The following is a 22,473-nucleotide window of genomic DNA, read 5'->3' on the forward strand; positions in this document are numbered from 1 at the left end:
TCTTGTCCCGCGCCGCACTCTGTTGCGTCGGGTCTCGCGGGAGCAGGTCTCTGATCCACTGGCACTTGACTCGACAGTGCCTGTGCTACATCCTTTTTAGATCTCTAGATTATAAAACACTGCATTCTGTCAGCAATGTAATACGGCAGTAACGTTTAGAGACCTCGGCTTGTAACTACACTCTAATTACTATTTTGAAAATTATAACGCGTTAAATTACTCCGTTACTAAAAAAGTAATCAAATTACAGTAACGCGTTACTAAGTAATGCATTACTGCCCAACACTGCACACTACACACAAATATATTATGTAAACAAAAACATTTATTTTGGATGCGATTAATCGTTTGACAGCACTAGTATTTATTTGAAAAATATTTACCAGAAATAAAACTAGACAATTTATCTTTTGTCTGTGTGTTTCTCCTGGGAATTGACTGTTCGCAGGGAGTTTGATTGACAGGCAATCTGACCAATTATAATGCCAAATCTGCCATTTTTGTCTGACAAACAAACCAGGCACGAGAGTAGATTAACGTTGGTACACTTGAACTTGTAAAAAACAATTACAAGTATTGACGTATTGACGTCTTTCCGTGGTTGAAACAAGATACCTTCTGATTTTCATTCATGTTTTTTTTCATGCTATAACAAGTAAAGAGGAAGAGATTATCACTTCACATGCCGTTTGACCTGAGGCAATACAGTGTTCTGTCACGACAAATTAAAGAGCCACAAAACAATATTTATTGTTGAAATTTGTTTAAAAAATGCCAAAATTCGAAAGCTGAGATTTTGTCTCATACCAAAAGTAACCTGCTCTGTCTTGTCTGTCGGCGCGTCATCAGTTTTCTCCTTGCTCCGCAATGTATTTTTTACTGTGTGAGAATATTGTGTGTGGTGTGAGAGCGCAATGGCTTGTCGGACATAGCAACAGTAACGAAGGGGGCGGGTCTTTGCGAAGGGTCAACTGAACCCATGACTTTGTATGTTAGTGTCCTGGTCCACCAGTTGTGCTGCAGGAACCACTTTATGTATTAATAGCAAGACATTTTCACGGATAGATAAACAAAACATGTTCAAACTGCAACAGAAAAAACAGACACTGTTTAACTTCTTTGCAGTTTGGAAATGGTTAGCAGATTTCTTCAGTCTGTTTGTATAAGCACATCCCTATTTGTACACTTGAGCCAGTTTTAAGCAATGGTGAAAAGTATCTGAAAGCACCCGTCATCACCTGATAAATGCAAGTGATCATGCAAGTCAGAAAATTGGACACATTTGGACATCAGTGATTCATCTGTCTATCAAATCAGCAGATAAGAATAAAAGCAGCCCAAAGCCTGCCCGGCGACAGCCGTCTGAGATGTCAGGTTAAAAGCCGGGTACTTGTGGACACATTTAACGGGAGAGACCATATTTAATCCTTCACCCCATCATCACTCGCTCCGCAGTACACTGACCCCTGTCACACCCAAAGAGGATTACTGAGGAAGTTCAAAACCTTTGGTTGCTTTTCTGGCCTGTAATTCTTAATTGACCGATGGCTGTCGGCGCTTAACTGATGGCTTATAATGAACTCAGACCCACTAGTAGATGTATAATCCATGCAATAAATCTACTCTGATTTCAATCACATACCGTAAACATTCTCAGGCATGTGCCAGTAATCTAATATTCCAAACCTCTCATGCAGACATTTACTGCTTGTTTGTTAAATTCGGTGCAGCGATCATGTCTGTACTCATTTTACTCAGTTATCCAGCTACATATTTGACCGTAATGAGACTCCCACATTAATTTGACCCCTCGAGCATCATCTGTCCTGTATAGCGACCACAGATCAAGCCATGGTACTGCTGAGGATGCTACTAACTATATTAAGTGGCAGGTAGGAGGAATTTACCTCTGAAATCTTCCCCGGTTGTACAACCTAAGAAATCGTAGATGTGAACATGTCAGAACTGATATAATATTTGCTAACAATTTAATAGAGCTGATACACAACCACCCAGAAGGGCTGGGTTGCATACATATATATATATACAGCCATCATTATATCTCATAATGCCACCCAGACCTACTGGGTGATGATGTATATCAAATCTTTTTGTAAAATCATTTCCTCTGATTTTTTTTTTTTTTCTTTTTTAACAAAGGATAATTCAACCAAACAGCAATAAAATTCAATATGATTACTGTACATTGTTTTTTTTAAGTAACATACTGTAAAATTCTAGATAAAACTAAGTTTTTCAATTGTTTTTATTAAATCGTTTTATTATTAATAATAATAATAATAAATATAGCCGCAAGCAGCGATGGCGGGCCCAAGCCATCAGCGCAAACGCCACCCTGGTGGCATCAGGAGGATGGTCCACAGTGGGCACATGCATTTACAGTAACCCTCCAGCAGGCTGGTTTTAAGGGATACAGCAATGAAAAGGTTAATCCAAACCATCAAGAGTGTGAAACACACACACACAACAATAAAACTTGGTAACACTTTACAATAAGGTTTCAGTTATTAACATTAACTATATAAATTAACATGAACAATAATTATATAACATTTATTCATGTTTGTTAATATTAAGTTCAAAACTAAAAAATTATTAAAATGTAAAGTTTTATCAAATTCCAGAGCATCCGCTTTTTACACAGCCCTGAATAGCCAACTTCCTGTTGGGTGGAGCCTATGACTTGCAGTGCGAAATTTGTTCGGCTCAATGAGATCTATATGTGTAATGAGTTTCATATGAATGCATGCAAGTTTTCTGACTGTGTTCCAAGGGGCGCCGTAGAGCCCCTGTGCCACGCCGGGGTCCCAGCCTCTGTGGCGTCCTAATGACCACAGATTCCAACGTGTGTGCCAATTCCCAAGAGTTTAAGGCCCCCAAAAAGCCCCGGATAGTCGAAAAAAAAATCCTTAGGGGATCAATAGCCTTAGTGGCTTGGGCCCTAATAACAACAACAACAAAATTGTTTAAAAAAAATAATATATATTCTTTTACTAAAACATGGGGCAGAGGGAATCACATTGAAGATTTTTGAGTGATGATGCAAACCAATTTCTAAATTAGTTTTAAATAATTTTTTAATCGATTTATTGAAATTGGCAGTTTCAACTGATTGAAAATGAATCGAACTCTAATGCCATTTTGAATTTTAATGCCATTTGCTACTAAGAATCATTAGTCTTGGACTTCTGAATCATAACTGGCACATAAAACCTAATAAAATTATTGCAAAATTATCAACTGTTGCTTAATTTTAGATTCACCAATAAAAATGGTTCATATCTGATATACTGTCCAAACTTACTCTAAAAATACACTGAATTACACATATCACAACAAATATTACAGCTAACACAACTTAACTCAGTCAAGAAACAATTATATTTTTTACATTTTTTACATTTATACAATTATCTTAAAAACAGTTTTGATGTTAGTAATGTCATTTTATTACAGATTGTGTGAGACGTGGCCTGGATGGGAGTGTAAAAGCACATATTGCATGGCAGTGCTCAGCTCTTCTTATCGTTTTATGCCTCATCTCTAACTTTCCCTATCTACACAATTGTGAAAGGTCCAAAAAAAAAATATATATATATATATACAAACAGCGGTTAACCCTTTTAACCATTTGACCATCACTGACATGACAGTCGCCTCTGAACGACTTTATCAAAACAGAAGCGGAGAACTCACCTGGCCTCAAGCAGAACTGTTAAGAGCACAGAAGAACACAACAGCAAACTCTCTGATGCACAAAGAAAGTTTTGTGCATCCTCTGTTCAGGAGTATGAACGTAATGAGGTGTCAATATCAGATCGTGATAATCATCTCTCTGCTTTGACGCTGTGCAGCCACTCTGTCTATCAGTCAAAGAACGCTTCATCTGATTTAAATAGTATCTGCAAGATAAATATCACATGCAAAATGGCAAATGGGAGAGGATGTGGACCGTTTGAGCATATCAGACTCTTAACTGCCACGTTTCATCTCCCCTCATCAAATAGAGTTATTCATCTGGGAAGGCAGGTTTGAAGAATAAAAGAATGAATTTGTTTTCAAACTTCATAATCAGACTCAATGAGAATGCATCACTGGTGCCGGATGTGAAAGAGAAAGTACAAGAAATGAAAAGAAAGAATGAACTATCGGCCTCATTCCACCAGTAAACTCAGATTCGAAGTTAATGATGTGCAGCCACTTTGCACTGTAATAGATGCCACAACAAATGAATCACACTTTTGTCAAGACCGTGTTTCTCCATGTAAAACAGGGCAGGAACTGTGTGTCATCGAACTAAGTAGTTCTTTATTTTTTTATTATTCATTTTAGTGAATTTATGTCTGTCTTGTTTCCTCAGTTATAGTATTTTTTTTTTCTTCTATAAGAACTTTAGTTTTCTCTGGTCAGCCATTAGATTTTGAGTCTTGATAAAAATCAATTAATGCTTTATTGAAGCAAGAGTGATCGCACATTGTTTAAAAAATGGTCCAAAATAGTCCAAAAATTTAAAATATATTTAAAAATAACAGCTAAATTAAACTATTTTTAAACTACTTAGCTAAATTAATTTTAAGCTCTTTTGGTTCATTTTAATTGTTTTTTTTTTACCAAATTATAAATCATTGACATGTATTCTCAACATTTTTATATAGTATGGTCTCAGCTGATGTCCTGTCTTCAGGTTTTGAGAGAATGGACAAAATATTTAGACAATTCTATACAGTGGTTGGTCCCTATGACTTCCACAGTATTTTTTTTCCATGGTCTCTTTTGTGTTCAGCAGAAAAAAGAAAGTCATAGAGGTTTGGAACAACTTGACGGTGAGTAAGCAATTTTTTTCTCAGAATTTTCATTTTTGGGTGAACTATCCCCTAAGTAATTAAAAAAATGATTTGAGACTCATATTAAACTTTAAAGCAATCGACTTGGTCTCCAAATTATAGATTCATTATGAACAACAGTCTTTAGCTCTACAAGCAAACATATTTATCTACTGAGTAAGCTTTTACAGAAATATAATGATTTGTTTATTATTATTTATTATTAATTTATGAAAATAACTTAATAAAATGAATTATAGAAACTAACTTGTGGAAAATAGAAATACATTACCAAAAACCACATTTTAGATGTAAAATGAACTTGCAGCAAAAAGTAAAACATTATCTAAAATTATCTATAACTATATCTAGAATTTTACACAAATTAAACATTAAAGAAATGGTCGAGTTGATACATGTCTGATGTTGATACATGCCTCGAGTTGAACTTGAAAAAAAAAAAAAAGAAGAAAGCAGTTAAACGTTGTTGGGTTCACTCACTTCACTCAATATAACTAGGTTGTTAGAACCATAATTATTTTCAAAATTGGCAAAGAGTATTTTCATCTAACAATAAATATCTGGCATTTAAAAAAATACATTTTTTCACTTGCTCTAGCAATTAAGCAAAAAAGGCCACTTACAATTCTTCTTGACTAACGCGGGCAAAGAGCTTAAAGAGAATTTATGAAAAGTGTAAAGAGACATTACTGTAAAGAGTAATGACTTCTCTATAATTTGAAGGAAAGGAGGTGATGGATTAACCAATGACATGGGAATCTCCAGCTCAGTGAAGTATCTAACATTAGCATTTTACGGAGAATGCTTCCCCTCAGAGCGTCTCTCCCAGGGAACCAGTAACGGCGATGGCTGCCATGCAAAGCTCGGGTTGTTCTTCAAAGTCAGCTGGCAGCAGGACTCAGTGCTCATTCTTTGACTCGCTCTGTGTGCGCGATGAGAATTTGGCCCGAGAACAACAACTTAGAGCCAGGAATCCAAAGAAGCAACAAACAGTCTAGGAGCAAAACAAGGAACCCTGCACTGAGCCCCCTGCACAGGCCCTGTCAGACACACTGGCCCCAGGCGCACACTTGCTATAATTCCCCTCTTCCTGCTGCCGCTACACACAACCACGTTCTGCAACTGATACTGCTCACTCGCCTGCCATCACATTAATCTAAAATAGCTTCAAGGAATGGTTGGAGACTTTTTTTTTTTTTCAGTTTTTCACAAATATTTACTTGCCTGCAAATTACCAAGGAGGGGTGTATAAATGTACATGGAACTGAGTTTCAACACTGAAATTTTCATTTTGAAAGAAAATTGTAGTCGTTTTACAATAAATATAAAAATAATTATCATTATAACACTACTGTTTAAAAGTATAGGGTCAGTAAGGGCTTTTAAAGAATGTATTACTTTTATTCATTACTTTTATTACTTTTAATTAAGCTGTTTTGCGTAAATTTGCTCAATTGACAAGTGCACTACTATGGTAAACAGCTCTGATACATCATTCTCATCCTTACTCTCTGTACTATAATGGTCACTGGATATATACACCTTATTCTCTGTACAACGAACCTTCTATATTTGTACTCCTTGTTATTTGCACTGAGCACCGGTCTCCACTTTCTCTAAGACAACCTTCTTTGAACTTTCTATAGAACCATAGTAGTAATTTTATATATACACAACTATATTTATAAACCTTTTGCTATTTGCACTTCTGGTTGGATTTGAAATGCATTTCATTGTCTCTTCTGAATCTAACCTAATCTAAAGACATTTATAATGTTACAAAATATTTCTATTTCAAATACATTCTGTTGTTTGAACTTTCGATTCATCAAAATGTATAAAAAATTATCACTGTTTCCACAAATATTAAGCAGCACAGCTGTTTTCAACATTGATAATAATGAGAAATGTTTTTTGAGCACCAAATCAGCATATTAGAATTATTTCTGAAGGATCATGTGACTGAAGACTGGAGGAATGATGCTGATAATTTAGGTTTCACAGGAATAAAATATATTTAAAAATATATTAAAATGAAAACATAATAATAACGTCTCGGGTTACTTGCGTAACCCATGTTCTCTGAGTAGGGAATGAGACGCTGCGTAGCTATGGGAACGATATACCAAACACACCAAGCTAAAGCGCTGCCCTATCTGGCCCGATGATGAACCAGATAGTAACCACGGCTGGTTCAAGCGGACAAGACCCAGGAACCAGGAGCCATGTCAAGATCCAAATTATAGAACTTGATAAAAGTGTGCGGAGAGGACCATCCTGCCGCTACACAAATATCCTCTAGGGCAGGGCTATTCAATTAGTTTCATTTGAGGGCCGGATTATTGAATTTAAATTTTGAAGGGGGCCAAGGGGGTGGGGGGCCGTCCCGATCTCTTCTTGGGGGGCCTATAAAATTATAAATTAAATTTAAATGCATATCAACTAATATATTACCATCACCAACATCTATAAAAGGCTAACATTAGTGCTGTCTGTCAGTCGATTAAAAAAAAATTAACTAATTAATTGCACATTTTTCTGTAATCGTGATCAATTGCATACTAATATATTGTCATAATTTTACATTGAACCTCCAAATTAATGTAGAAACAACATAAAGGTGGTATATTTTAAATATGTGTTTAATGGCATCTCTTTACTAAGTAGCCTATTATTAACAAAGGCCAGTATTTTTGATACCAGTACTGCTACTGATGTCTCTATTAAATGGACTCCTCCAAAAAGAGCTTGAGAGGAAGCCACACTTCACGTAGAATGCGCCCGAATGCTGAGAGGTGAAGAAAACCACGCACCTCGTATGTCAGCGAAATAGCATCCCTAACCCAGTGAGAAATTCTGGGTTACACAGAAACATGATGGCCTAGCTTGAAGTGTGCCAAGCATGCGTTGAGGCTGGAAATCCAGGCAGGAGCCAGACGGGCCTGCATCTGAACGGAATCCAAGTGAACCCCCAAGAAAACAGTCAGTTGTGAGGGGGTCAGAACATTCCTTTTTTGCGTTCTTTCTTAGGCCAAGAAACAGAATGTGGTGAAAGAGAACATCCCTGTGGTAACTCACAAATTCCCTGGAGTGGGCTAAAATGAGCCAATCGTCCAGGTAATTGAGTATACGGATGCCCTGGAGCCTCAATGGGGCCAGAGCAGCATCCATGCACTTTGTGAATGTCCTTGGTGCCAAGGCCAGGTCAAAGGGAAGAACGGTGTACTGGTAAGTCTTTCCCCCAAAGGCGAACCTGAGGAACTTCCTGTGTCGCCGAGCGACCTGAATATGAAAATAGGCATCCTTCAGGTCAACAGTGACAAACCAGTCTCCTGCACAAATTCTGTGACATAATAGCCTTCAGCGTCAACATCTTGACCGCTGGAGGAACCTTCTCTATCACCCCCTTGTGGAGGAGGGAAGATAGTTCCTGCTGTAGCACAGAAGCCTCTGAGGCACTGCTCTCTACAGTCAGGTGAACCCTGTCGAAGCGGGGGGGAGGAGGTCGAGGGTGGAGTTGTGACAGAACTGAAGTGTGTAATCAAACTGAAATGTGCAGAGAACCCAAGGCGATACCCCTAGTAGACGCTTCCATTCATGAAAGAATTGTGATAGAGGAAGCAGTGTGTTGCAGTCTAGAGGACATACCTGTGTGGGGTGCCGAGATGGTCTGGAGGGGATAACATCATCTACCGCGAAGGAGAGCCTCTGGCATCCTGATGCGGGATGAGGAAACCCACAGGGACCGATGTGAGGGCCTGGTCTGTGACTGGTACATGGTCTGCTGGCTCTGCGAGAGAACTGAACGTGTCTCCTATCAAATGAGCAGCAGGTGACAAAGAAATAGGTGGTAAGGGGAGAAAGCCTGGTGCGTCTCCCACCCCCCATGTCGAAAGAGAGTGAGACTGAATGATTGCTGCACATCAAAACACACTGGGCGGCGGATGTGACAGAACCGAATGAGGAGAGCGTGTTAGAAGCGGGCAGAAACGTATGAACGGTCTGGCCCCCCGAAATTTGTGAAGAATAACACAGAAAATCTGTTTGAACAACAAACCAGTGTGTTATAATAAGAAATACACGAAAATAATATAGTAAGACACCAATTTGCAATATATAAGCAGAAAAGCGGTTTTGCTGAAAATAGCTGAAAGCAAATGAGACTGGAAGCAAGACCCATAAAATTTACAAATGGCCGCGTGCTCCACAGAAACCAGTAGGTTGGTCAGTAAGTCAGCATCTGCACTTTTTTTCCCACTCAGAAACCGCTCGTCGAGATCAGACGACTGGGATTCACGGGGTTCATTGGGCCAATCAATAAAGAACTTCTCTGAGGTGAGCGCCAGCACGTCTACAAGCTCTGAGTAGGCCACGCTTCCTGGCCGCTGGGCGGGAGAGAGTCAGCTGAAGCAGGCCCAAAATCCTCAGAGTTGGATACCGCGGTGTACAAAACATCTTCTACTGTAGACCGTAGGAAATCGTTTTGAGGGCCTCCGGGCTAGGGCATAAATATTCATGCGAGAATTCAACTGGCGATCCATCACCTCGAGCTCCATATCCAAACCCCAGGCCGTGGATTCACGGAGGGCCTCGGCCGCTTCCGGAGTGCGACGGGGAAAGACGGATGACTCCTTCTCAAAAACCGCGAGCTTAGTGCGGAGGGTTTTGAGATGGAGATTTAACAGAATTTACATTTAGAAGCGCCGTAAACCGCCTCACGCACGTGCGGAAAAACCCAAACACTTAACACGTTTACCGTGTGGGTCATCGCTCACAATGAAGTGAGAAGACGGCGGCTGGCAATGACGAAATTTCATGCACTTTACCCAGAGGCATCATGCCCATGATTTTTGAGCTAAGTGGATTTTGAATGCAGCTTCCAAAAGACAAAAAAAAAAGCCAAATAATGTTTTATATTTGATACAATCACACCAGCGTGATTAGATCGTTAAGTGGGGCACAGCATCAGCTGGTAAATTCAAATCTGCGTTCGTTCGCTGGCTGGCACTGAGCCAGAACAGACGCGTTTTTACAGCGCTGCGCATTATAACTGATCACACACGTTTCTGTTGAACTTATGAATTCAATGGCCAATCAATGGCGTTCAGATGAGTCATTGCTGAAATGCTGGTGTTTTGTTCACTGCGCGCGTGCGCTGACTGACTGCTCTCTCATTAGAAACAATAAAGCGTAGTGCGTATATGATGTAAATAAGATATGCATTTCACAGTGTAAACAGCTTCAGTGATTATAACGGGAGTTTTTGGAGTGCTTAAACTTTGGCTACTGAAGTTAGTGAAAATGTTCTTTAATAATGTAAATGTTCTTTGATCATATAATTAGTTATAATTAGCAACTTACAATGTTTTTCTTTTATTATTAAATTCACGTTAAATACAAAGTCAGTCATATTAAAAATATTTTATGGCATGACCCATATGTGGTACTTAAGTAAAAAGACCGGTTGTATGCGTAGTTATAGATTACACCCGCCTGTGACTATTGGGGCGGGGCCGAGAACCGTGGGAACGGAGCGAGGCCAGTTGGGTAATGATAATGTGCAACACCTGCACCACTCACCGGTCTCGAGTCCTACGGAGGAGCTCCGGAAGGAAAAAATGAGGAGTGACGACAGTGAAGGACGAGAGAGGACCAGGCCTGGATTTTATTTTGTGTTTTGGTTCTGTTTGTGCACGGCAGTCGTCCGTGAGGGGCTGTCGCGCTGTTTTGTGTTTATTTTATTATTAAAGTTTGGTTTAAATGTTCGCCGGTTCCCGCCTCCTTCTTCCCAAACTACAAAGTTTGTTACACCGCCCATTATAGATCAACTATGATCTATAAAGGTGCAAAATGCATTTACTTATTTGAGAATCGAGATATTTCATGATATAGTTGACACGTTTGGGAATATTTCGAATAAAAAGGGGAAAAAAAAGTCTATATCAGTTATACAGCGCTATCGTGGCTGCTGTGCGTCACATGACAAACGTGACGTGGACAGGCAGACTAACAAGCAAAATATAACTGTAGCATATTCTGTAGACTTTTTTTTTATGTTTGTGTGCTATGCCTGTTGCATGATGTCCCGCTTCAGAGTTAGGAGTACGAATAGGGGAGTTGCTGCAGATCTTTTAGAGAGGGGCTCAAAAATTGTCGAGGAAGGGAGGTCAAATATGAGTGCAGCACAGGAGTTAAACATTCCTGTTGCTTCCCTGGCCCGCTATGTGAAAAAGAGAAGAGACCTCATTGAGCAGGGCTCAAGTTTGATGCCCTCAGAATGCTTTAAGGGCTGCAATGCAGTTTTTACTGCTGAACAGAAGATTAAGCTTGTTTCATACGTGAGGAAGCAGCAGCTTTATACTTTGGGCTCCCCCAAAAGAGGTAGGAATACACTGAAGAGTAGAGGTTAAAGCATCAATAGGAAAAGTTCAGGTTAAGCACAATGTTAATGCTCAAATAAGCCAGAAAAGACACATGACCATACACATACACATACAAAGACACATACAGAAATGATGTGTTCTTTAAAGGCACAATATGTAGAATTTTTGGATTAAAACATGTAGAATGCACTGATGGAGGCCAAAACTACATTTGCCACCACTGTAAGTGACAGAGGTGACTGAGTGAGTGCGTAGCCTAGTTGCCTGAATGACCTTTGTTTTGTTTTTATGGTTTATTAGGCTATTGTTATTATGTTTTATTTATTATGTTTATTGTTATTATGTGTATTAGGTTATTGTTTACCTTCTTGTGTTTATGAGCTAATTGTGGCAAATTTGACCTACTTATGGATGTTAATAATTATTAATATTTTAGTAGACAAGTAAAGGAAATGTCTTATGAAAAATCACTTCTTTTCAGTCCCTAGTTTTGGTGTGGTAATGGAAAAAGCAAAAAGTGTACCAACTGTACCCAGTCTACCCTATATTATTATTATTATTATTATTATTTATTTGTTATATATTAAAACTGCATATAATATGCCTGAGAAAATGCCTCAGTAATTTTACCAATATATATACAAATGTACAAACTAAACATTCTGCAAAGAGAAGTTGTTTAATTCCTTCTGCAGCACAGCTGTGCTAAAAATAAACTATTATTATGCCGTACTTTCAAAGGTTATTATGACTTCAGTAAAGGCACCTAAGATAAATATATATGCACATATTACTTTTGTTTTTGCATGCAAACGCACACTCTGACAGTATGTATGACAGCTACAGAAAGCGAGCAATGGGAATGTTCTGCTTTTTAGTGAAGTCAGAGTTCCTTCAGCGAATAAGTGTCTGGGGACCGCTCACATCTCAGAGAACGGGTGGGTTGTGTCATGAGTACCTAATTCAGCATGGTTCACTTACCTCAGAAATGGCCGTAAATGCCAGTAGTTTTACTAAATGAATTAATAAATGAATGACCTATGGTGAATACTGAACAGATAACATTTCTCCACTAATCAGTTTAGAATGAGTCACTCTCTAAAAAACTTCTAGTCATTTGAGCTTGTTTTAGACGAATTCTATAAAATGATCTGACATCAGACTGTGCACTGTATGTCTTCATTCACGTAAGTAAGATTCGGTAAGTACTGTACAGAACACAATTATGTCGCTATGGTCACTATTGCATCAATGCCACAGCTAAATGATCCCCACAGCCTGTACCTGATAGGTCACCAGGAACAGCAGGATGAAATAAAAGGAAGTTATGTCTGTCTCACCAGTTGAATTTACTACAACATGTTTGTCCAGACCACACAGGACTTTTACACAAAAGATTCAGTCAATGCACTAAGAAACAAACAAACAAAAAACTACAAAACGTACCATAATATTACTGTTTATTTATTTAATAAATAGTAGTAATTTTTAGTTACTAAATGTAACTATATTTTATAAATTAGTGTAATGTTTTTTTTTTCTTTTTTCCTAAAAAGTAGCATTGAAAAGACATATTCAAGTTTAAAAACAAAAACTATTCACAGATATACTATTCACTATTCATGGAGGTATCCTTTCAAAATTTACTAACATGTACCCTTTGGGTACTAATATATACACTTTAGGTACTGATATGCACCAATTAGGGGTAAATAAGGTACAAAGGTGTAAGGGTACTGCCACAGTGACAGCCTTTACCTTTTTTCTTACTGCATTTTAGGTCTTCTTTATTATGTGTGGAATGTCTGTTAAATGTGTGTGATCTTCACCTACTACTAGTTGTACTTCACTAGCTTTACCAATAAATACAAAAAGAGATAGTTTTTGATAGCACAGCTACTCAATAGAGTAGCATGACTAAAGTTGAACTACTTTAAGTGATTAGTATTTGGACTGTGTTGTGTACATGGAAACTACAGCCCCACAGAAACACACAAAAAAAAAAACATTAAAATATCCAGCTGTGGTACAGGCATAACGTGACAGAGGACCCTGAAGCTCATCTCTCAGATGGCCGGCGAGATGAAATTCAGAGCAACGGTCAAGTCATGCCCTGAAAAACAAACACCACTGGGCATGTGTCAGCTCTCAAACACACGCACACATGAACATGTACAACTGATGCCTCAGTTCTGTTTGAGAAGAACATGTTTCCGACAGTATCGAGGCAGGCTGGGGAAGAAACTACTATATCGCTTGACATAGGGTCTTATTGGAAAGTCAATATAAATTCAAGTGAGAAATAGTGTTTTGGAAATTGTAAACTGGAGTAAACGAGATAAAGTGTCTTATTAAAAACAAAACTAGAGAGTGGCTTGGTGGTTAATAAGTTTTTTAATAATACGTTATTATACTGCCTTGTGCCACTTCTGACCCTGTACCCCCTTCTTCTCACTATTGTTTCCTGTCTCTTATCCATGTGTCCTTATCAATAAAGTGTACAAAAAGGCCAAAAACCCAAGCTAACTTAATAACACTCATCAAACATGCTCCATTTTTTTTTTTTGTGCACTGTTTAGGGACTTATAGAGAAAAACATGAATAAAGCAATGAATGTTAACATGCTAAGAGTTTCTACAAAGCGTAAACATTAACTCATGTCAATTATTATTTTGGAATTCTGTTGATATTTTTTTAACATCAAACTAATTCCTAAACAAAGTTTATGTACTAGAAACCAGTCACATTTCTTAAAAGTCTATAAGCCTGTTCACACAATAACAAATATTGTGAAAATATATGCGATGCGGAAAATTTGGTGCAACCGGTAAGATTTGCGTTTAATCAGGGGCGTGTCTACGTGGTGGCCAGGGGTGGCACCGGCCCCCCTGAAATTTGGCTGGCCACCCCAGGTGCCCCCCCTACCAGATGTCTTGCGATAGGCTTGTTTTTAGTAAATTTTTAACTGCATCTGGCAGTGGCGGATCCTGGCATGTGTAGGCAGCTGCCTAGGGCCGCTTTCTTCTCTTCTTTATACTTAATTTTAGGCGGTTTCTATAGTGTGATCTTAATGACAATGTCGAGAGCGCATAATGTTATGCGATCCATGTGCGCAAGGACGAAGCTCTCCACTCCCAAGCGGATTTCCTTCACTCACACAAAACTGGACGTGTGCTTTTAAATAATGTTCTTTTATGAATTGGCTCTGCTCTGTCACTGTCTCTGTCTCTGTCACTCTTTGTTTACTGAGTGTACACGATGTATTATAACATACATCGTTCCACAAACACAACCTCCCCCCCGGCCACCCTCTTTTGAGCCAGTGCTCCCGAATGGCCCCCCCATTTAAAATGCTCTAGACACGCCCCTGCGTTTAATGAAACACTACTTCCAAAGAGATTGCAAAGTTAAAAGGATTGCAAAAGGAGCTGTGAATGGCAGTGAAGTGACGCAACTGGTGCCACAGGTCACATGACAAGGGGGCCTGTTTACACCTGGTAACTTCATGCATTTTCTCTAATTGGATAGTTATCCACCCGTGAAAAGACCAGGTGTAAATGCCCTCCAAAACGCTATTGTGGTCTTTGATCTTGAAATTAGATGATTATGAATAAAATGCAGCGAATGTCCGTTGCTTTCTTTGACGTGAACTAAAACATTAAATTTGCAAATAGCGCAGGAAATGAAGATCGGATTTATATCCGTTTTGCGGAGAAACATTTATGTGGCCAAGTGTAAATGGAACCGTTTTAACAAAAACAGATAGCAATCCTATCAGAGAAAAGTGACCAGGTGTAAACAGGCCCAAAGGCAACATGGTGGATGAAGTACATTGGGATTACATTCATACTATATAGAACACACTTTATAACGACTGCGAAGTTCATTCCTCATGAAATGTGTGTAGTACCTACTCGGAATGTGATTTCAGATGCACTGAAATGCACTGACTTGGTGCCATTTATGAACATTATTTTGCTAAATGACAGTAAATAGCACAGGAGAAATCCAGAACCGGCTCTCTTGTGTCTGTACTCTTGTATTTTGGTGTTATTTGATATACACCCTAGCAAATACAAAACTCTGAACGACTGTTTGAAAATATGTAAATACCGTCTCACTTTTTGACAATCGGGTATCAGAAGCAGAAAGCTGTGTAGCGTTCTGTCCACAGGAGTAGCCAGGGTATTTCTGCTTTTCTGTAAGCGCCACCTACTGTCAGAGAATGAATTTACATTTTCATTCAGCCCGTCTGCCTTTTTCACACATAGGTCTGAACAGCCAAATCATATGCAGAAACCGGGGCGAATTTTCATTTAGAACATTCCTGATGATGTGAACAGGTCTTATGCCGACTTTGTTTGAATAAATAAATCATAAGCATTAAAAAATTGTTCACAATAATATCAATAACTATCTATTAGGAAATAGATAGTGTGAACTTTATTTTCATGCAGACTTTATTGAGGTCAGAGCAACATATAATGTTCTTTATGGTTGATTCAACATGACCAAAACAAGACCATGAGGTTAAAAAACTAATTGTAAACAAGTAAAAATGTTAATGTGTCTTAGCGTCACCTGCTCAACGCGGCAGCATCAGCAAATAAAATATCGCAAACTCATATGGGCTTTTACCCATCTGTCTCTCTTTCGCTACTGTGGGTTTATGTAGCTTATAGATCTATAATTGACTGAGTGTGTTTAACAAAAGGTTTCTGAAGAAAAAAATCTAACCTTAGATTTCAAGAGTATTGGACTTCCAACTACACAGGACACAAGAGTGGAGAGCGTAGTTTGATTGAATGAATCAGAAAAAAGGTTTGTGAGGAGGTGTACAGTGGGGAGATCATTTGTGCGAGTGGCACTATGAACCGGCAAACACACACACTTTTAGCGCGGCGCTGGCTCCCCTCCTGAGGCAATCATTACAGGGATTTGTTCTGCTTGCACTTATAGTTTTAGCAGATCAATCGGAGAAGCATGCGCTAAAACCCATTATTAGTTCTGAGGGCAACGTCTTAGTTTCGGGTGGAGAGGGGGGTTGATTGTCCGCACTGCTGGCTGTTTAAAAACGTGGCTCCTTAAGAAGCATCCATGACTGTGAACAACATTCCCCGGAGATGAATGAGAAAATCAATTAAGAGGTGAGAAGCGTTTAGTGCTATCGGTACACGCAAAAACAAATTAATTTAGTGTAATGGAGGCACCTGCCCTCAGAGATCTCACTGCAACTGTGAAATAACTAGAAAATGTTTCATAACATAATATGTTTCAACACATCTATCATACAATGACAGAATCATAATAGACATCTGACATGAGTCTTCATGCAAATCTAAAATTAACTTAAAGACTGCTTCAAAACCTAATGCACTGCCCACAGAGGAAGCCTATATGTTTGTTTCCGATGCAAGACAATATGTAGTAATATTTTGGGTTCAGTATAAGTTAAGCTGAATTGACAAATTTTGTGGCAAAATGTTGCTTACAGCAAAAAATTTATTTCTTCTCATCCATCCTTTTCTTTAAAACAAGCAAAAATCAGTGTTCCAGTGAAGTGAATAGTGCCAATTTGTTAAAATACTACAGTAGTATAGCCACAAGATGTAAATAATGTGTTCAAATAATTTTTAGAGTGATTTTTTTTTTACCTTTTCTGTGTAGTTATGTCCAATTTTACAACTTTGTTACCATGACAACTCAACGCCTACAACAACTGTAAAATTATTTAAACCGCTTTACAGTTCAAATAATACACAAGCTTTAACAGAAGAATTAATGTTAGTGCTTTTATAAAAATTATAAGCTTTCCATTTCTACTTAGAAATCCTTCAAAAATAGGCCCCATTCACTTGTATTGTAAATGTCTCGACATAACCTTTTTTCTCTCTCCTATTATTTTTATTTATTTATTTTTTCACACAGAAAAACATTTTTCCATAATAGGACCAGGGATCGGTTGCATTAGTTGTACATACGTTACAATTTAGTCTAGTTGTGACACACTCCTAAACATTTGTGGTTTGCACTATTAGGCTTAAATGAAACATAACTCTACATATAAACGAACCATTTACAGAAGCCTCTGACCAGTGGTCGGAATAAAACAGTAGATTGATTGAATTGCATAAATAAGCTCATGTTTTACCAGACATAATTCAATACTTTAGACATAGGTGATGGCGATGGCATAATTTACACCTTATGTAATAAAAGAACATTATGTAAATAAATGAAAGCGGCTCTTCAGCACAAACTTGATCTAAACAATCTTGTGTGCATTGCTCCATGTTGTGGAGGCCAAAAATTCATCTTAACAGCGAACGCGAAAATTATTTAAAATCTTATCTTATCTACAGAAGACAGAGGAAAAGAGTTGTGGTGTTCCATTTTGCCAAAAACTTCAACACCCATAATGCACTTTTTTTTAATTTGGTACCAACCCTCTGCTGACTGTCCGTGGGCAGAGATGCAAAAATGTGAAAGTTTGAACTGTGGTCAAAAGCCAGACAGATGATGCCTAAAATGATGCGTTTTGGATCAACTGGCAGACTTTTGCTCACCAAAATCATTTCTGGGTGCAGGTAACATGGAAAAAGAGTACATATTTATCATTTGCATAATTATACTACTGGTATTGTAACAATACAAAGCTGGTTGAAAATGGCAATCCTATCCTTTGAATACAGAGTTGGTTATAAACTAGCTAGTAGTTACTAAGCCACAAGTGTGGACTTCACGTTCCATGAATGGCTAGTGCAACCCTATCTACTGTACAGTAGGTGGTTGGACAGGACGGGTTTGTGATGTCAGGCAAAAGGTTTGCATAATGCATCATTCAATGAGAGAAAAAAAAGTACATTAAGTAAATAGAGTCAATTTTGATGTTACAATGGCATTAAAGACATTTCCACTTCACATTCCTCTTTATGTACAATACATTTCATGCATTTCAAGCCTCTCAAGATCTGAAGAAGCCTGCACAGGGTGTGAGATGAAGCCTGCCCTGGGAACCTTCATGTCCTCTGACTGAAGTGGAAGGGGCAATTGGGTGGCAATCTGCAAGTATGTGATTATGTAACTAAATGCATCATATTCTGCTGTTTTTTGATTTTCTGAGCTAATTGAGCAAAAGTGAGTCTGTTTCACGGGAAAGGCAGTGAGATGGGAACTAGGCCGTACATCAGAGAAATGGCATTGTGTCCTGCCGCTGGCCTCTCTGACACTCAGGCCAGCTTATGTAAGTTACCCTCTCTCTCTCTGTGTTTACGACAGGAGTGTGGTGAGGCAGCTCTTAGTGTACAGAATGTAAAGCATTCAAAAGTTACGTAAAAGAACAAAATGAACTGGTAAGCCCAGCTCATACCACTTTTAAACCGCAGTGAGAAAAAAAAACATATGGATGGAGACAAAACAATATAAAAACTACACTTTAGAATTACTTAGGGCGTGTTCATACTTGGCGTCTTTTTTGAAGCTGCCAGCGTCTGTTTTACATTATAATCCTATGGAGTAAACCGTGTTTTCAAAAAAGTCCTGAGCGCTTTTTTAAACGCCGCCATCATCTTTTTCTGCAGCTCAGAGCGTCTTTTCAAGTTGAAAAAAGTTGAACTTTTCTGAAAAAAAAGTGAGTAGCGAGCAATGACAAGCGAGTAGCGAGACCTGTCGTTTCCATAACAACAAGAACAAGAACAAATGGAGAAGGTGCCGGCAGATAAACTGATCGTACTAGTTTCGGAGCACAAGGAGTTATATGATATTAGCACAAAATATTTAGTATAATAATAATGTTTTAATGTTTAGTCTAAAATATGCCGCAAACCGTGCATCATCCAACCGGAGCTCCTGGACTAAATTGTAAGCACCATACTGGTTCCTTCCCCGTATAATGTCATGCACCCACAAACGTCATTGTAAACCGACATTCTATTCCCCGTTAACTTCAAAAGCCAACGCAAGAGCCAATTTCCTCTTTCTCGATATTTTTGCCCCACACCGCGCTAGGCTACTGTTGCGAATAGAAAATTCAAAAGAACAGCATTTATTAGAAATATGAATCTTCTGTAAATGTTTTTAATGTAAGTTTGATCAGTTTCAGGGCTCCAGACTGCGACCAAATGGTCGCATTTTGCGACCATTTTTTCTGCTGGTGCGAGTAAATTTTGTGCGCGGTCGCACTGGCGCGACCACCGTGTTGTTCAACTCGCGTTGCCATTTCTGTTGCATATGAGAAACATAAAACGGCAAACAAAACAAAAGCGCAACAAAATCCCGCTACTCATTTGAGCTGCGCAGCGCGGACCGTTTATCAGTGCAGACCGTTTATCAGCTCGGACCGTGACGCAAACAAACTAGTCAGAGCTCAAAACAGCTTTACTCAGGAACCAAATTTGATTTTGCGACGCTGTTACTGCACATTTGCAGATTGTATGTATATAACATAATGTAATAATATTTTAGTATTTTCCCATCTAGGTGGAAAAAAATTGTAATTTGTACTACTATCTGTTCAAAATAAATGAAAAGAAACCGAGCATAGTAGATTTTCCCCCCGTTGTACCGAGATTGTATCGAACCGAGGTACGTACCGAACCGTGACATCTGTGTACCGTTCCACCCCTAATAATTACTGATTATAATGACTTAGGGTGTGTTCACACTTGGCGTCTTTTTTGAAGCTGCCAGCGTCTGTTTTACATTATAATCCTATGGAGTAAACCGTGTTTTCAAAAAAGTCCTGAGCGCTTTTTTAAACGCCGCCATCATCTTTTTCTGCAGCTCAGAGCGTCTTTTCAAGTTGAAAAAAGTTTAACTTTTCTGAAAAAAACGCCCTACGTCAAGCGCCTTTTTGACAGCTGACCAATGACAAGCGAGTAGCGAGACCTGTCGTTTCCATAACAACAAGAACAAGAACAAATGGAGAAGGTGCCGGCAGATAAACTGATCGTACTAGTTTCGGAGCACAAGGAGTTATATGATATTAGCACAAAATATTTAGTATAATAATAATGTTTTAATGTTTAGTCTAAAATATGCCGCAAACCGTGCATCATCCAACCGGAGCTCCTGGACTAAATTGTAAGCACCATACTGGTTCCTTCCCCGTATAATGTTGTGCACCCACAAACGTCGTTTTAAACCGACATTCTCTTCCCCGTTAACTTCAAAAGCCAACGCAAGAGCCAATTTCCTCTTTCTCGATATTTTTGCCCCACACCGCGCTAGGCTACTGTCTCTTACACTTGGTTTCTATTCTACGTCATAACAATGGTTAGCCCCGCCCACCGGGAAAACTCATTGGTCTAATATCCTGTTTCTCACAACAACATATTAAATGTCAAATATGTTCTGATTGGCTGTTGGTCTTGCAGGACATGTCATGCAGCATTTGACAAACTGGTGCAGGTAGATGACTGCACTGGTTAGAATGCAGTGTTAGATTTCATGAAGATAATTAATTAGAAAAATTAGGAATGACAGGAGAGTAAAAAAAAGTATTTTATATTTACCTGATTCTTTTTCAGGAGCAAAAACCAATCACCAGATGATCACAAACCTGAACGACAAAGATAGAAAGATGTATGAGGACATCTTGGTGACAAAGGAACAATAATTTACATTGTAAATAGATACATTTTGTTTATATTAACTATGATTTGATGATTATGAAATTGTCCTGTTGTATAAAAATAAATAAATAAATAACATTTAAATAACATTAAATAACATTTTTAAACTATATCTTTAAACCACATGTTTGAACTTGTAAATTAATTAATTAATTCATAGTAGAAATGAGCATCGTCCTGTAGTATAAAAACAAATAAATAATATTTTAAATAAAATTTTTAAATCACATGTAATATTTGTACTTGTAAATTAATTAATTAATTAATTAACTAACAACATTTTTGCCAGACACATATGACCTTTGAATGAATTATGAAGGTAAAAAACAGTTGATTTAAAAAGGAAATTGTGAAAAAAGCATCTCAGCAAGTACAATATACTGTTTCCCTACATACATTAATAGAAATGTTATTATAAAACAATACAAAAAACAATAATGTCAGTAATGTTGCTGTTCTCTGCCAAGTACTCAGTTGTACTAGGGGTGACTGATGATCAAAAGCTTATTTAATAGTTCACAACAACAATATCACAATATAGTTGTTTTGTTTTGTTATTTTATTTTATCTTTTTAATTCAGAAATAATAACAAAAATGCAAACAATATCACACTATATGACAACGAAAGACAAAATACTGTAATACAGCAACTGAATAATCAAAAGCACTGTAAGGGTCTTCACTGTATGAATTAAATATAAAGCTACTAATGTTACAGAGTCAAGAGAAGTGTGTGATTTTCTTATTGTTGTTTTATAAACATTAACAGCAGCAAGCATATTAGACTGATATTACTTTAGGGATCTAATATACTGAGACAAATTAGATTTTTTCCCAGTTGTTTACGTTCACCTAAGACATAACCCACTGCGTGAATGTGAATGGGCATTTTGACATAATTTTGTGTGTATTTGACCATTCAAGCACAATAAGCCACAAAGGAGAACTAAGTTTAGGATCGCATGCAGATTTCTGTGCGTGTGCTTATGCCAGACAGCATGAGTTCTTTTGTGGCTTATTGCTCTTAATAACATTTTTAACATCAAGCACGTCCTATGCTTTATTTTCTTATGCATATTTCTTTTCAACATGTCAAAACTTTTAGCAGTCCTGAGTAGAGATGCACCGATTGCAATTTTCTTGGCTGATTCCGATTTCCGTTTTTTTTGTTAGTGTGATCTGCCGATACCGATTTTTGCCGATTCCAATTTTCTTTAAGAACTATAATTGACAGCATATACAAACAAAAATCTACTTTTCTATAACGCAAAGTTTTATTTTCATTAGGGCTGCAACTAACGATTATTTTGGTAATCGATTAGTTGGCCGATTATTTTTTCCCCCGATTAATCAGAAAAAGAAAAGAAAAACCCAATTTTCTTTTTTCTTTTATTGACAAAAAAATACACTATTCCACATTCTGTCCAATGTCATTCAAACGAACGTGCCAACTGAATGTTATAAAAACATACAGTGCTTAATTTATTAGACCACCTGTCATAATAAAGAGAAAACACAAATATTTTAGGAATCTGTCAAAAAATTGTTTAAATCTAAAAATGTTAATGTCATTTATTGGGCAAATAACAAAC

The 22,473-nt window shown here is 37.9% G+C and overlaps 1 protein-coding gene across 2 annotated transcripts in view; it reads right to left on the reverse strand.

Moving 5' to 3' along the window:
- LOC107717931 (lipoma-preferred partner homolog) overlaps window positions 1–22,473 on the reverse strand; it is a 232,329-nt gene that overhangs the window by 174,640 nt on the left and 35,216 nt on the right. For both annotated transcript variants that reach the window (XM_016524832.1, XM_016524833.1), the window contains exon 2: window positions 20,761–20,807. The gene's annotated coding sequence lies outside the window, so the exon portion shown is untranslated. The remainder of the gene's footprint in view (window positions 1–20,760; window positions 20,808–22,473) is intronic.

Source organism: Sinocyclocheilus rhinocerous, unplaced genomic scaffold (genome assembly GCF_001515625.1).
Source record: "Sinocyclocheilus rhinocerous isolate Xijiao unplaced genomic scaffold, SAMN03320098_v1.1 scaffold2558, whole genome shotgun sequence".
In the NCBI taxonomy this organism is placed as follows: domain Eukaryota; kingdom Metazoa; phylum Chordata; class Actinopteri; order Cypriniformes; family Cyprinidae; genus Sinocyclocheilus; species Sinocyclocheilus rhinocerous.